This window comes from Danio rerio, chromosome 4 (assembly GCF_052040795.2).
Source record: "Danio rerio strain M-AB ecotype USA chromosome 4, GRCz13ab, whole genome shotgun sequence".
NCBI classification, from domain to species: Eukaryota; Metazoa; Chordata; class Actinopteri; order Cypriniformes; family Danionidae; genus Danio; species Danio rerio.
The window spans coordinates 51,378,051-51,392,837 of record NC_141024.2 but is presented as its reverse complement, the minus strand read 5'-3'; the positions used below and the strand labels follow the sequence as shown (position 1 = coordinate 51,392,837).

The window sequence follows — 14,787 nt, the reverse complement described above, 5'->3', positions numbered from 1 at the left end:
CAGGAATTGCATTGGCCGGGAATCGGACCCGGGTCTCCCGCGTGGCAGGCGAGAATTCTATAACTGAACCACCAATGCTGACCCATAATCTTCCTTGCCTTTGTGTTGTGTGATTGCTAAAAGGCCGTCAACCAGAGCTGAAAAAGGAGCCACACAAAACTGCACTTGTATTAGCCAGGAAGCGACTCAAGGTCTACCGCATGGCAGGCGAGAATTCTACAACTAAACCACCAATGCTGATATGGTTTTACTGCAGCCCTAGTGGGTTGTGATTGCTGCAAGGCTGTTACCCAGTGCTGGAAGAGTAGCAACCAAAATCAGAAGGTGCATTGGCCGGGAAACGGACCTGGGTCTCCCGCGTGGCAGGCAAGAATTCTACCACTGAACGACCAATGCTGACCCATGTTGTTCCTTGCCTTTATGTTGTGTGAGTGCTAAAAGGCCATCAACCAGAGCTGAAACAGGAGCCACTCAAAACAGCACATGTTTTAGCCGGGTATCGACTCTAGGTCTCCCGCGTGGCAGGAGAGATTTCTGCCACTGAACCCCCAATGCTGTTATGGTCTTACTGCAGCCCTAGTGGGGTGTGATTGCTGCAAGTCTGTTTTCCAGCGCTGGAAGAGTAGCAACCAAAATCAGGAGGTGCATTGGCCGAGAATCGGACCCGGGTCTCCCATGTGGCAGGCGAGAATTCTACCACTGAACCACCAATGCTGACCCATGTTGTTCCTTGCCTTTGTGTTGTGTGAGTGCTAAAAGGTTGTCAACCAGAGTTGAAACCGGAGCTACTCAAAACCGCACATGTAGTAGCAGGGAATAGACTCTAGCTCTCCCGTGTGGCAGGTGAGAATTCTACCACTGAACAACCATTACTGGTATGCTTATCCTGCAGCCCTAGTGGGGTGTGATTGATGCAAGGCTGTTACCCAAAGCTGGAAAAGTAGTAATACAAAACAGGAATTGCATTGGCCGGGAATCGGACCCGGGTCTCCCGCATGGCAGACGAGAACTCTACCACTGAACCACCAATGCTGATATGCTTATTCTGCAGCCCTAGTGGGGTGTGATTGATGCAAGGCTGATATCCAGAGCTGGAAGAGTAGCTACACAAAACAGGAATTGTAATGGACGGGAATCTGACCATGGTCTTTTGTGTGGCAGGCAAGTAATCTAACACTGAACCAACAATGCTGATATGCTTGTACTGCAGCCCTAGTGGGGTGTGATTGATACAAGGCTGTTACCCAGAGCTGGAAGAGTAGCAACACAAAACAGGAATTGCATTGGCCGGGAATCGGACCCGGGTCTGCCGCGTGGCAGGCGAGAATTCTACCACTGAACCACCAATGCTGATATGCTTATTCTGCTGCCCTAGTGGGGTGTGATTGATGCAAGGCTGATATCCAGAGCTGGAAGAGTAGCTACACAAAACAGGAATTGTAATGGACGGGAATCTGACCATGGTCTTTTGTGTGGCAGGCAAGTAATCTACCACTGAACCTACAATGCTGATATGCTTGTACTGCAGCCCTAGTGGGGTGTGATTGATACAAGGCTGTTACCCAGAGCTGGAAGAGTAGCAACACAAAAAAGGAATTGCATTGGCCGGGAATCGGACCCAGGTCTCCCGCGTGGCAGGCGAGAATTCTATAACTGAACCACCAATGCTGACCCATGATCTTCCTTGCCTTTGTGTTGTGTGATTGCTAAAAGGCCGTCAACCAGAGCTGAAAAAGGAGCCACACAAAACTGCACTTGTATTAGCCAGGAAGCGACTCAAGGTCTACCGCATGGCAGGCGAGAATTCTACAACTAAACCACCAATGCTGATATGGTTTTACTGCAGCCCTAGTGGGTTGTGATTGCTGCAAGGCTGTTACCCAGTGCTGGAAGAGTAGCAACCAAAATCAGAAGGTGCATTGGCCGGAAAACGGACCTGGGTCTCCCGCGTGGCAGGCAAGAATTCTACCACTGAACGACCAAAGCTGACCCATGTTGTTCCTTGCCTTTATGTTGTGTGAGTGCTAAAAGGCCATCAACCAGAGCTGAAACAGGAGCCACTCAAAACAGCACATGTTTTAGCCGGGTATCGACTCTAGGTCTCCCGCGTGGCAGGCGAGCATTCTACCACAGAACCACCAATGTTGATATGCTTATTCTGCAGCCCTAGTGTTGTGTGATTGATGCAAAGCTATTACCCAGAGCTGGAAGAGTAGTAACAAAAAACAGGAATTACATTGGCCGGGAATCGGACCCGGGTCTCCCGTGTGGCAGGCGAGAATTCTACCACTGAACCACCATTGCTGACCCATGTTGTTCCTTGCCTTTGTGTTGTGTGAGTGCTAAAAGGCCGTCAACCAGAGCTGAAATAGGAGCCACACGAAACTGCACTTGTATTAGCCGGGGATCGACTCAAGTTCTCCCACATAGCAGGTAAGAAATCTACCACTGAACCACCAATACTGATTTGCTTAGACTGCGCCCCTAGTGGGGTGTGATTGCTGCAAGGCTGATATCCAGAGCTGTAAGAGTAGCAACACAAAACAGGGATTGAATTGGCCGGGAATAGGAGCCGGGTCTCCCACGTGGCAGGCAAGAATTCTACCACTGAACCACCAATACTGACCCATGTTCTTCCTTGCCTTTGTTTTGTGTGAGTGCTAAAAGGCCGTCAACCAGAGCTGAAACCGGAGCCACACAAAACCACACTTGTATTAGCCGGGAATCGACTCAAGTTGTCCCACGAAGCAGCCGAGCATTCTACCACTGAACCACCAATACTGATATGCTTATACTGCTCCCCTAGTGGGGTGTGATTGCTGCAAGGCTGTTACCCAGAGCTAGAAGTGTAGCAACACAAAACAGGAATTGCATTGGCCGGGAATTGGACCTGGGTCTCCCGCATGGCAGGCAAGAATTCTACCACTGAGCCACCAATGCTGACCGATGTTAAATTTTGCCTTTGTGTTGTGTGAGTGCTAAAAGGCCATCAACCAGAGCTGATAAAGGAGCCACACAAAACTGAACTTGTATTAGCCAGGAAGCGACTCTAGGTCTACCGCGTGGCAAGAGAGATTTCTACCACTGAACCACCAATGCTGTTATGATCTTACTGCAGCCCTAGTGGGGTGTGATTGCTGCAAGTCTGTTATCCAGCGCTGGAAGAGTAGCAACCAAAATCAGGAGGTGCATTGGCCGGGAATCGGACCCGGGTCTCCCGCATGGCAAACGAGAATTCTACCACTGAACCACCAATGCTGACCTATGCTGTTCTTTGCCTTTATGTTGTGTGAGTGCTAAAAGGCTGTCAACCAGAGTTGAAACCGGAGCTACTCAAAACCGCACATGTAGTAGCAGGGAATCGATTCTAGGTCTCCCGTATGGCAGGCGAGAATTCTACCACTGAACAACCATTACTGGTATGCTTATCCTGCAGCCCTAGTGGGGTGTGATTGATGCAAGGCTGTTACCCAAAGCTGGAAAAGTAGTAATACAAAACAGGAATTGCATTGGCCGGGAATCGGACCCGGGTCTCCCGCGTGGCAGGCGAGAATTCTACCACTGAACCACCAATGCTGATATGCTTATTCAGCAGCCCTAGTGGGGTGTGATTGATGCAAGGCTGATATCCAGAGCTGGAAGAGTAGCTACACAAAACAGGAATGGTAATGGACGGGAATCTGACCATGGTCTTTTGTGTGGCAGGCAAGTAATCTACCACTGAACCAACAATGCTGATATGCTTGTACTGCAGCCCTAGTGGGGTGTGATTGATACAAGGCTGTTACCCAAAGCTGGAAAAGTAGTAATACAAAACAGGAATTGCATTGGCCGGGAATCGGACCCGGGTCTCCCGCGTGGCAGGCGAGAACTCTACCACTGAACCACCAATGCTGATATGCTTATTCTGCAGCCCTAGTGGGGTGTGATTGATGCAAGGCTGATATCCAGAGCTGGAAGAGTAGCTACACAAAACAGGAATTGTAATGGACGGGAATCTGACCATGGTCTTTTGTGTGGCAGGCAAGTAATCTACCACTGAACCAACAATGCTGATATGCTTGTACTGCAGCCCTAGTGGGGTGTGATTGATACAAGGCTGTTACCCAGAGCTGGAAGAGTAGCAACACAAAACAGGAATTGCATTGGCCGGGAATCGGACCCGGGTCTGCCGCGTGGCAGGCGAGAATTCTACCACTGAACCACCAATGCTGATATGCTTATTCTGCTGCCCTAGTGGGGTGTGATTGATGCAAGGCTGATATCCAGAGCTGGAAGAGTAGCTACACAAAACAGGAATTGTAATGGACGGGAATCTGACCATGGTCTTTTGTGTGGCAGGCAAGTAATCTACCACTGAACCTACAATGCTGATATGCTTGTACTGCAGCCCTAGTGGGGTGTGATTGATACAAGGCTGTTACCCAGAGCTGGAAGAGTAGCAACACAAAAAAGGAATTGCATTGGCCGGGAATCGGACCCAGGTCTCCCGCGTGGCAGGCGAGAATTCTATAACTGAACCACCAATGCTGACCCATGATCTTCCTTGCCTTTGTGTTGTGTGATTGCTAAAAGGCCGTCAACCAGAGCTGAAAAAGGAGCCACACAAAACTGCACTTGTATTAGCCAGGAAGCGACTCAAGGTCTACCGCATGGCAGGCGAGAATTCTACAACTAAACCACCAATGCTGATATGGTTTTACTGCAGCCCTAGTGGGTTGTGATTGCTGCAAGGCTGTTACCCAGTGCTGGAAGAGTAGCAACCAAAATCAGAAGGTGCATTGGCCGGAAAACGGACCTGGGTCTCCCGCGTGGCAGGCAAGAATTCTACCACTGAACGACCAATGCTGACCCATGTTGTTCCTTGCCTTTATGTTGTGTGAGTGCTAAAAGGCCATCAACCAGAGCTGAAACAGGAGCCACTCAAAACAGCACATGTTTTAGCCGGGTATGGACTCTAGGTCTCCCGCGTGGCAGGCGAGCATTCTACCACTGAACCACCAATGTTGATATGCTTATTCTGCAGCCCTAGTGTTGTGTGATTGATGCAAAGCTATTACCCAGAGCTGGAAGAGTAGTAACAAAAAACAGGAATTACATTGGCCGGGAATCGGACCCGGGTCTCCCGTGTGGCAGGCGAGAATTCTACCACTAAACCACCATTGCTGACCCATGTTGTTCGTTGCCTTTGTGTTGTGTGAGTGCTAAAAGGCCGTCAACCAGAGCTGAAATAGGAGCCACACGAAACTGCACTTGTATTATCCGGGGATCGACTCAAGTTCTCCCACATAGCAGGTAAGAAATCTACCACTGGACCACCAATACTGATTTGCTTACACTGCGCCCCTAGTGGGGTGTGATTGCTGCAAGGCTGTTACCCAGAGCTGGAAGAGTAGTAATACAAAACAGGAATTGCATTGGCCGGGAATCGGACCCGGGTCTCCTGCGTGGCAGGCGAGAATTCTACCACTGAAGCACCAATGCTGATATGCTTATTCTGCAGCCCTAGTGGGGTGTGACTGATGCAAGGCTGATATCCAGAGCTGTAAGAGTAGCAACACAAAACAGGGATTGAATTGGCCGGGAATAGGAGCCGGGTCTCCCACGTGGCAGGCAAGAATTCTACCACTGAACCACCAATACTGACCCATGTTCTTCCTTGCCTTTGCTTTGTGTGAGTGCTAAAAGGCCGTCAACCAGAGCTGAAACCGGAGCCACACAAAACCACACTTGTATTAGCCGGGAATCGACTCAAGTTGTCCCACGAAGCAGCCGAGCATTCTACCACTGAACCACCAATACTGATATGCTTATACTGCTCCCCTAGTGGGGTGTGATTGCTGCAAGGCTGTTACCCAGAGCTGGAAGAGTAGCAACACAAAACAGGAATTGCATTGGCCGGGAATTGGACCTGGGTCTCCCGCATGGCAGGCAAGAATTCTACCACTGAGCCACCAATGCTGACCGATATTAATTTTTGCCTTTGTGTTGTGTGAGTGCTAAAAGGCCATCAACCAGAGCTAATAAAGGAGCCACACAAAACTGAACTTTTATTAGCCAGGAAGCGACTCTAGGTCTACCGCGTGGCAAGAGAGATTTCTACCACTGAACCACCAATGCTGTTATGATCTTACTGCAGCCCTAGTGGGGTGTGATTGCTGCAAGTCTGTTATCCAGCGCTGGAAGAGTAGCAACCAAAATCAGGAGGTGCATTGGCCGGGAATCGGACCCGGGTCTCCCGCATGGCAAACGAGAATTCTACCACTGAACCACCAATGCTGACCTATGCTGTTCTTTGCCTTTATGTTGTGTGAGTGCTAAAAGGCTGTCAACCAGAGTTGAAACCGGAGCTACTCAAAACCGCACATGTAGTAGCAGGGAATCGACTCTAGGTCTCCCGTGTGGCAGGCGAGAATTCTACCACTGAACAACCATTACTGGTATGCTTATCCTGCAGCCCTAGTGGGGTGTGATTGATGCAAGGCTGTTACCCAAAGCTGGAAAAGTAGTAATACAAAACAGGAATTGCATTGGCCGGGAATCGGACCCGGGTCTCCCGCGTGGCAGGCGAGAATTCTACCACTGAACCACCAATGCTGATATGCTTATTCTGCAGCCCTAGTGGGGTGTGATTGATGCAAGGCTGATATCCAGAGCTGGAAGAGTAGCTACACAAAACAGGAATTATAATGGACGGGAATCTGACCATGGTCTTTTGTGTGGCAGGCAAGTAATCTACCACTGAACCAACAATGCTGATATGCTTGTACTGCAGCCCTAGTGGGGTGTGATTGATACAAGGCTGTTACCCAGAGCTGGAAGAGTAGCAACACAAAACAGGAATTGCATTGGCCGGGAATCGGACCCGAGTCTCCCGCGTGGCAGGCGAGAATTCTACCACTGAACCACCAATGCTGATATGCTTATTCTGCAGCCCTAGTGGGGTGTGATTGATGCAAGGCTGATATCCAGAGCTGGAAGAGTAGCTACACAAAACAGGAATTGTAATGGACGGGAATCTGACCATGGTCTTTTGTGTGGCAGGCAAGTAATCTACCACTGAACCAACAATGCTGATATGCTTGTACTGCAGCCCTAGTGGGGTGTGATTGATACAAGGCTGTTACCCAGAGCTGGAAGAGTAGCAACACAAAACAGGAATTGCATTGGCCGGGAATCGGACCCGGGTCTCCCGCGTGGCAGGCGAGAATTCTATAACTGAACCACCAATGCTGACCCATGATCTTCCTTGCCTTTGTGTTGTGTGATTGCTAAAAGGCCGTCAACCAGAGCTGAAAAAGGAGCCACACAAAACTGCACTTGTATTAGCCAGGAAGCGACTCATGGTCTACCGCATGGCAGGCGAGAATTCTACAACTAAACCACCAATGCTGATATGGTTTTACTGCAGCCCTAGTGGGTTGTGATTGCTGCAAGGCTGTTACCCAGTGCTGGAAGAGTAGCAACTAAAATCAGAAGGTGCATTGGCCGGGACACGGACCTGGGTCTCCCGCGTGGCAGGCAAGAATTCTACCACTGAACGACCAATGCTGACCCATGTTGTTCCTTGCCTTTATGTTGTGTGAGTGCTAAAAGGCCATCAACCAGAGCTGAAAAAGGGGCCACTCAAAACAGCACATGTTTTAGCCGGGAATCGACTCTAGGTCTCCCGCGTGGCAGGCGAGCATTCTACCACTGAACCACCAATCTTGATAGGCTTATCCTGCAGCCCTAGTGTTGTGTGATTGATGCAAAGCTATTACCCAGAGCTGGAACAGTAGTAACACAAAACAGGAATTACATTGGCCGGGAATCGGACCCGGGTCTCCCATGTGGCAGGCGAGAATTCTACCACTGAACCACCAATGCTGACCCGTGTTGTTCCTTGCCTTTGTGTTGTGTGAGTGCTAAAAGGCCGTCAACCAGAGCTGAAATAGGAGCCACACGAAACTGCACTTGTATTAGCCGGGGATCGACTCAAGTTCTCCCACATAGCAGGTAAGAAATCTACCACTGAACCACCAATACTGATTAGCTTATACTGCGCCCCTAGTCAGGTGTGATTGCTGCAAGGCTGTTACTCAGAGCTGGAAGAGTAGTAATACAAAACAGGAATTGCATTGGCCGGGAATCGGACCCGGGTCTCCCGCGTGGCAGGCGAGAACTCTACCACTGAACCACCAATGCTGATATGCTTATTCTGCAGCCCTAGTGGGGTGTGATTGATGCAAGGCTGATATCCAGAGCTGGAAGAGTAGCGACACAAAACAGGAATTGTAATGGACGGGAATCTGACCATGGTCTTTTGTGTGGCAGGCAAGTAATCTACCACTGAACCAACAATGCTGATATGCTTGTACTGCAGCCCTAGTGGGGTGTGATTGATACAAGGCTGTTACCCAGAGCTGGAAGAGTAGCAACACAAAACAGGAATTGCATTGGCCGGGAATCGGACCCGGGTCTCCCGCGTGGCAGGCGAGAATTCTATAACTGAACCACCAATGCTGACCCATGATCTGCCTTGCCTTTGTGTTGTGTGATTGCTAAAAGGCTGTCAACCAGAGCTGAAAAAGGAGCCACACAAAACTGCACTTGTATTAGCCGGGAATCGACTCTAGGTCTCCCGCGTGGCAGGCGAGCATTCTACCACTGAACCACCAATGTTGATATGCTTATTCTGCAGCCCTAGTGTTGTGTGATTGATGCAAAGCGATTACCCAGAGCTGGAAGAGTAGTAACACAAAACAGGAATTACATTGGCCGGGAATCGGTTCCGGGTCTCCCGTGTGGCAGGCGAGAGTTCTACCACTGAACCGCCAATGCTGACCAATGTTGCTCCTTGCCTTTGTGTTGTGTGAGTGCTAAAAGGCCGTCAACCAGAGCTGAAATAGGAGCCACACGAAACTGCACTTGTATTAGCCGGGGATCGACTCAAGTTCTCCCACTTAGCAGGTAAGAAATCTACCACTGAACCACCAATACTGATTTGCTTATACTGCGCCCATAGTGGGGTGTGATTGCTGCAAGGCTGTTACCCAGAGCTGGAAGAGTAGTAATACAAAACAGGAATTGCATTGGCCGGGAATCGGACCCGGGTCTCCCGCGTGGCAGGCGAGAATTCTACCACTGAACCACCAATGCTGATATGCTTATTCTGCAGATCTAGTGGGGTGTGATTGATGCAAGGCTGATATCCAGAGCTGGAAGAGTAGCAACACAAAACAGGAATTGAATTGGCCGGGAATAGGAGCCGGGTCTCCCGCATGGCAGGCAAGAATTCTACCACTGAACCACCAATACTGACCCATGTTCTTCCTTGCCTTTGTTTTGTGTGAGTGCTAAAAGTCCGTCAACCAGAGCTGAAACCGGAGCCACACAAATCCACACTTGTATTAGCCGGGAATCGACTCAAGTTGTCCCACGAAGCAGCCGAGCATTCTACCACTGAACCACCAATACTGATATGCTTATACTGCTCCCCTAGTGGGGTGTGATTGCTGCAAGGCTGTTACCCAGAGCTGGAAGAGTAGCAACACAAAACAGGAATTGCATTGACCGGGAATTAGACCTGGGTCTCTCGCATGGCAGGCAAGAATTCTACCACTGAGCCACCAATGCTGACCGATATCAATTTTTGCCTTTGTGTTGTGTGAGTGCTAAAAGGCCATCAACCAGAGCTGATAAAGGAGCCACACAAAACTGAACTTGTATTAGCCAGGAAGCGACTCTAGGTCTACCGCGTGGCAGGAGAGATTTCTACCACTGAACCACCAATGCTGTTATGGTCTTACTGCAGCCCTAGTGGGGTGTGATTGCTGCAAGTCTGTTATCCAGCGCTGGAAGAGTAGCAACCAAAATCAGGAGGTGCGTTGGCCAGGAATCGGACCCGGGTCTCCCGCATGGCAAACGAGAATTCTACCACTGAACCACCAATGCTGACCTATGCTGTTCTTTGCCTTTATGTTGTGTGAGTGCTAAAAGGCTGTCAACCAGAGTTGAAACCAGAGCTACTCAAAACCACACATGTAGTAGCAGGGAATCGACTCTAGGTCTCCCTTGTGGCAGGCGAGAATTCTACCACTGAACAACCATTACTGGTATGCTTATCCTGCAGCCCTAGTGGGGTGTGATTGATGCAAGGCTGTTACCCAAAGCTGGAAAAGTAGCAACACATAACAGCACTTGCATTGGCCAGGAATCGGACCCGGGTCTCCCGCGTGGCAGGCGAGAATTCTACCACTGAACCACCAACGCTGATATGCTTATATTGCAGCCCTAGTGGGGTGTGATTACTGCAAGGCTGTTACCCAGAGCTGGAAGATTAGCTACACAAAACAGGTTGTAATGGACGGGAATCTGACCATGGTCTTCTGTGTGGCAGGCAAGTAATCTACCACTGAACCAACAATGCTGATGTGCTTATACTGCAGCCCTAGTGGGGTGTGATTGATACAAGGCTGTTACCCAGAGCTGGAAGAGTAGCAACACAAAACAGGAATTGCATTGGCCGGAAATCGGACCCGGGTCTCCCGCGTGGCAGGGGAGAATTCTATCACTGAACCACCAATGCTGACCCATGATCTTCTTTGCCTTTGTGTTGTGTGAGTGCTAAAAGGCAGTCAACCAGAGCTGAAAATGGAGCCACACAAAATAACACTTGTATTACCTGAGAATCGACTCTAGGTCTACCATGTGGCAGGCGAGAATTCTACCACTGAACCACCAATGCTGATAAGCTTTTACTGCAGAAATTGCATTGGCTGGGAATCGGACACGGATCTCCAGCATGGCAGGATAGAATTCTACCACTGAACCACCAATGCTGATATGCTTACGGTGCTGCCCTAGTTGGGTGTGATTGATGCAAGGCTGTTACCCAGAGCTGGAAGAGTTGCAACACAAAACAGGAATTGCATTGGCCGGGAATCGGACCCGGGTCTCCCGCGTGGCAGGCAAGAATTCTACCACTGAACCACCAATGCTGACCCATGTTCTTTCATGCCTTTGTGTTGTGTGAGTGCTAAAAGGCCGTCAACCAGAGCTGAAAAAGGAGCCACACGAAACTGCATTTGTATTAGCCAGGAATCGACTAAAGGTCTCCCGCGTGGCAGGCGAGATTTCTACCACTGAACCAGCAATGCTGATATGCTTATACTGCAGCCCTAGTGGGTTGTGATTGCTGCAAGGCTGTTACCCAGAGCTGGAAGAGTAGCAACACAAAATAGGAATTGGAATGGACGGGAATCTGACCAGGGTATTTCACACGGAAGGCGAGAAATCTACCACTGAACCACCATTGCTGATATGCTTATTTTGCAGCCCTAGTGGGGTGTGATTGATGCAAGGCTGTTACCCAAAGCTGGAAGAGTAGCAACACAAAACAGGAATTGTAATGGACGGGAATCTGACCATGGTCTTCTGTGTGGCAGGCAAGTAATCTACCACTGAACCAATAATGCTGATATGCTTGTACTGCAGCCCTAGTGGGGTGTGATTGATACAAGGCTGTTACCCAGAGCTGGAAGAGTAGCAACACAAAACAGGAATTGCATTGGCTGGGAATCGGACCCGGGTCTCCCGCGTGGCAGGCGAGAATTCAATAACTGAACCACCAATGCTGACCCATGATCTTCCTTGCCTTTGTGTTGTGTGATTGCTAAAAGGCCGTCAACCAGAGCTGAAAAAGGAGCCACACAAAACTGCACTTGTATTAGCCAGGAAGCGACTCAAAGTCTACCACATGGCAGGCGAGAATTCTACAACTAAACCACCAATGCTGATATGGTTTTACTGCAGCCCTAGTGGGTTGTGATTGCTGCAAGGCTGTTACCCAGTGCTGGAAGAATAGCAACCAAAATCAGAAGGTGCATTGGCCGGGAAACGGACCTGGGTCTCCCGCGTGGCAGGCAAGAATTCTACCACTGAACGACCAATGCTGACCCATGTTGTTCCTTGCCTTTATGTTGTGTGAGTGCTAAAAGGCCATCAACCAGAGCTGAAACAGGAGCCACTCAAAACAGAACATGTTTTAGCCGGGAATCGACTCTAGGTCTCCCGCATGGCAGGCGAGCATTCTACCACTGAACCACCAATGTTGATATGCTTATTCTGCAGCCCTAGTGTTGTGTGATTGATGCAAAGCTATTACCCAGAGCTGGAAGAGTAGTAACACAAAACAGGAATTACATTGGCTGGGAATCGGACCCGGGTCTCCCGTGTGGCAGGCAAGAATTCTACCACTGAACCACCAATGCTGACCCATGTTGTTCCTTGCCTTTGTGTTGTGTGAGTGCTAAAAGGCCGTCAACCAGAGCTGAAGTAGGAGCCACAAGAAACTGCACTTGTATTAGCCGGGGATCGACTCAAGTTCTCCCACATAGCAGCCGAGCATTCTACCACTGAACCACCAATACTGATATGCTTATACTGCTCCCCTACTGGGGTGTGATTGCTGCAAGGCTGTTACCCAGAGCTGGAAGAGTAGCAACACAAAACAGGAATTGCATTGGCCGGGAATTGGACCTGGGTCTCCCGCATGGCAGGCAAGAATTCTACCACTGAGCCACCAATGCTGACCGATATTAAATTTTGCCTTTGTGTTGTGTGAGTGCTAAAAGGCCATCAACCAGAGCTGATAAAGGAGCCACACAAAACTGAACTTGTATTAGCCAGGAAGCGACTCTAGGTCTACCGCGTGGCAGGAGAGATTTCTACCACTGAACCACCAATGCTGACATGGTCTTACTGCAGCCCTAGTGGGGTGTGATTGCTGCAAGTCTGTTATCCAGCGCTGGAAGAGTAGCAACCAAAATCAGGAGGTGCATTGGCCGGGAATCGGACCCAGGTCTCCCGCATGGCAAACGAGAATTCTACCACTGAACCACCAATGCTGACCTATGCTGTTCTTTGCCTTTATGTTGTGTGAGTGCTAAAAGGCTGTCAACCAGAGTTGAAACCGGAGCTACTCAAAACCGCACATGTAGTAGCAGGGAATCAACTCTAGGTCTCCCGCATGGCAGGCGAGAATTCTACCACTGAATAACCATTACTGATAAGCTTATCCTGCAGCCCTAGTGGGGTGTGATTGCTGCAAGGCTGTTACCCAGAGCTGGAAGAGCAGCAACACAAAACAGGAATAGCATTGGCCGGAATCGGACCCGGGTCTCCCTCGTCGCAGGCGAGAATTCTACCACTGAACCACCTATGCTGACCGATGTTGTTATTTGGCTTTGTGTTGAGTAAGTGCTAAAAGGCAGTCAACCAGAGCTGAAAATGGAGCCACACAAAATCGCACTTGTATTAGCCGAGAATCAACTCTAGGTCTACCATGTGGCAGGCGAGAATTCTACCACTGAACCACCAACGCTGATAAGCTTTTATTGCAGCCCTAGTGGGGTGTGATTGCTGCAAGACTGTTACCAAGAGCTGGAAGAGTAGCAACACAAAAAAGGAATTGCATTGGCTGGGAATCGGACACGGGTCTCCAGCATGGCAGGGTAGAATTCTACCACTGAACCACCAATGCTGATATGCTCATGGTGCTGCCCTAGCGGGGTGTGATTGCTGCAAGTCTGTTACCAAGAGCTGGAAGAGTAGCAACACAAGAGAGGAATTGCATTGGACAGAAATCGGCCTCGGGTCGCTTGCAAGGCAGGCAAGAATTCTACCACTGAACCACTAATGCTGACCCATGTTCTTCCTTGCCTTTGTGTTGTGTGAGTGCTTAAAGGCCGTCAACCAGAGCTGGAAGAGGAGCCACACAAAACAGCAATTGCATTTGCAGGGAATCGAACCCAGGTCTCCCACATGGCAGGCAAGATTTCTACCAAAACCACCAATGTTGTTATGGTTATGCTACTGCCCTAGTGGGGTGTGATTGCAGCAAGGCTGTTAGCCTTCCAGCTGAAAGAGTAGCAACACAAAACAAGAATTGCATTGGTCGGGAATCAGACCCGGGTCTCCTGCATGGCAGGCGAGAATGCTACCACTGAACCACCAATACTGACCAATGATGTTTCTTGCCTTTGTGTTGTGTGGCTGCCACAAGGCTGTTACTTGCAGCTGAAAGAGTAGCAACACAAACGAGCAACTGCATTGGCCGGGAATCGGACCTGGGTTTCCCGCCTGGCAGGGGAGAATTCTACCACTGAACCTCCAATCCTGAAACACATGTTCTCCTGCTGAAGCAGGGCTCGAAATTGCGACCATTTTGGTCGCATATGCGCCCAAAAAATTTATCAATGCGACCTCATAATATATCTGGGAGCATTAGTGCGACTGCAGATAATGGTTGTAGTGCGACCTGTTTTGATTTTTTGTAAAAACGTGCTGAATCGCTCTTCCTTGCCGCTATATTGGTTCATATTAGCTGTCAATCACTCACGGAATTCCGCTGTCAGATGACAGGGAAGGAGCTTTTATGACCACGGGAAATGCAAACGGCTGAAGAGTAAAAACTTAAAGCACACAGGTTTGCAAACCCCACCTAAAGTTGAGGCACAGATGAAAGCGATCATGACATGTCACGTAGTGAATAATGATCCGCCAGCTGAGATCAATCGAGTACGCGCTTCTTGGAGAAGGTGCCCGAATCTCCATGCGTTGCAATTACTGCGTGTTCAACGCAAATGTCCGCTAATAGTCAAATCTAATACTGTACATATCATCGCCAAAGAAGCTCGCCTTTACTAAGTTTACACTGAAACTGCGGCTCATAACAAAGACCGGTATTGCGCCCCTGGTTAGCGCAAGAATCCTGCTCTGCCTGCTCATAAATTGGGTCGGCTG

At 49.5% G+C, this 14,787-nt stretch overlaps 1 protein-coding gene and 3 non-coding genes across 4 annotated transcripts in view; all 4 read right to left on the bottom strand.

Annotated features, from left to right (window-relative positions):
- Nucleotides 1-14,787, bottom strand: part of LOC141381695 (uncharacterized) — a 287,837-nt gene that overhangs the window by 175,360 nt on the left and 97,690 nt on the right. The gene's annotated exons all lie outside the window — the stretch shown is intronic.
- Nucleotides 3,506-3,576, bottom strand: trnag-gcc (transfer RNA glycine (anticodon GCC)). Its single transcript has one exon. It is a non-coding gene; the product is annotated as a tRNA-Gly (tRNA).
- trnag-gcc (transfer RNA glycine (anticodon GCC)) lies at nucleotides 6,527-6,597 on the bottom strand. Its single transcript has one exon. It is a non-coding gene; the product is annotated as a tRNA-Gly (tRNA).
- trnag-gcc (transfer RNA glycine (anticodon GCC)) lies at nucleotides 9,071-9,141 on the bottom strand. The gene has a single exon. It is a non-coding gene; the product is annotated as a tRNA-Gly (tRNA).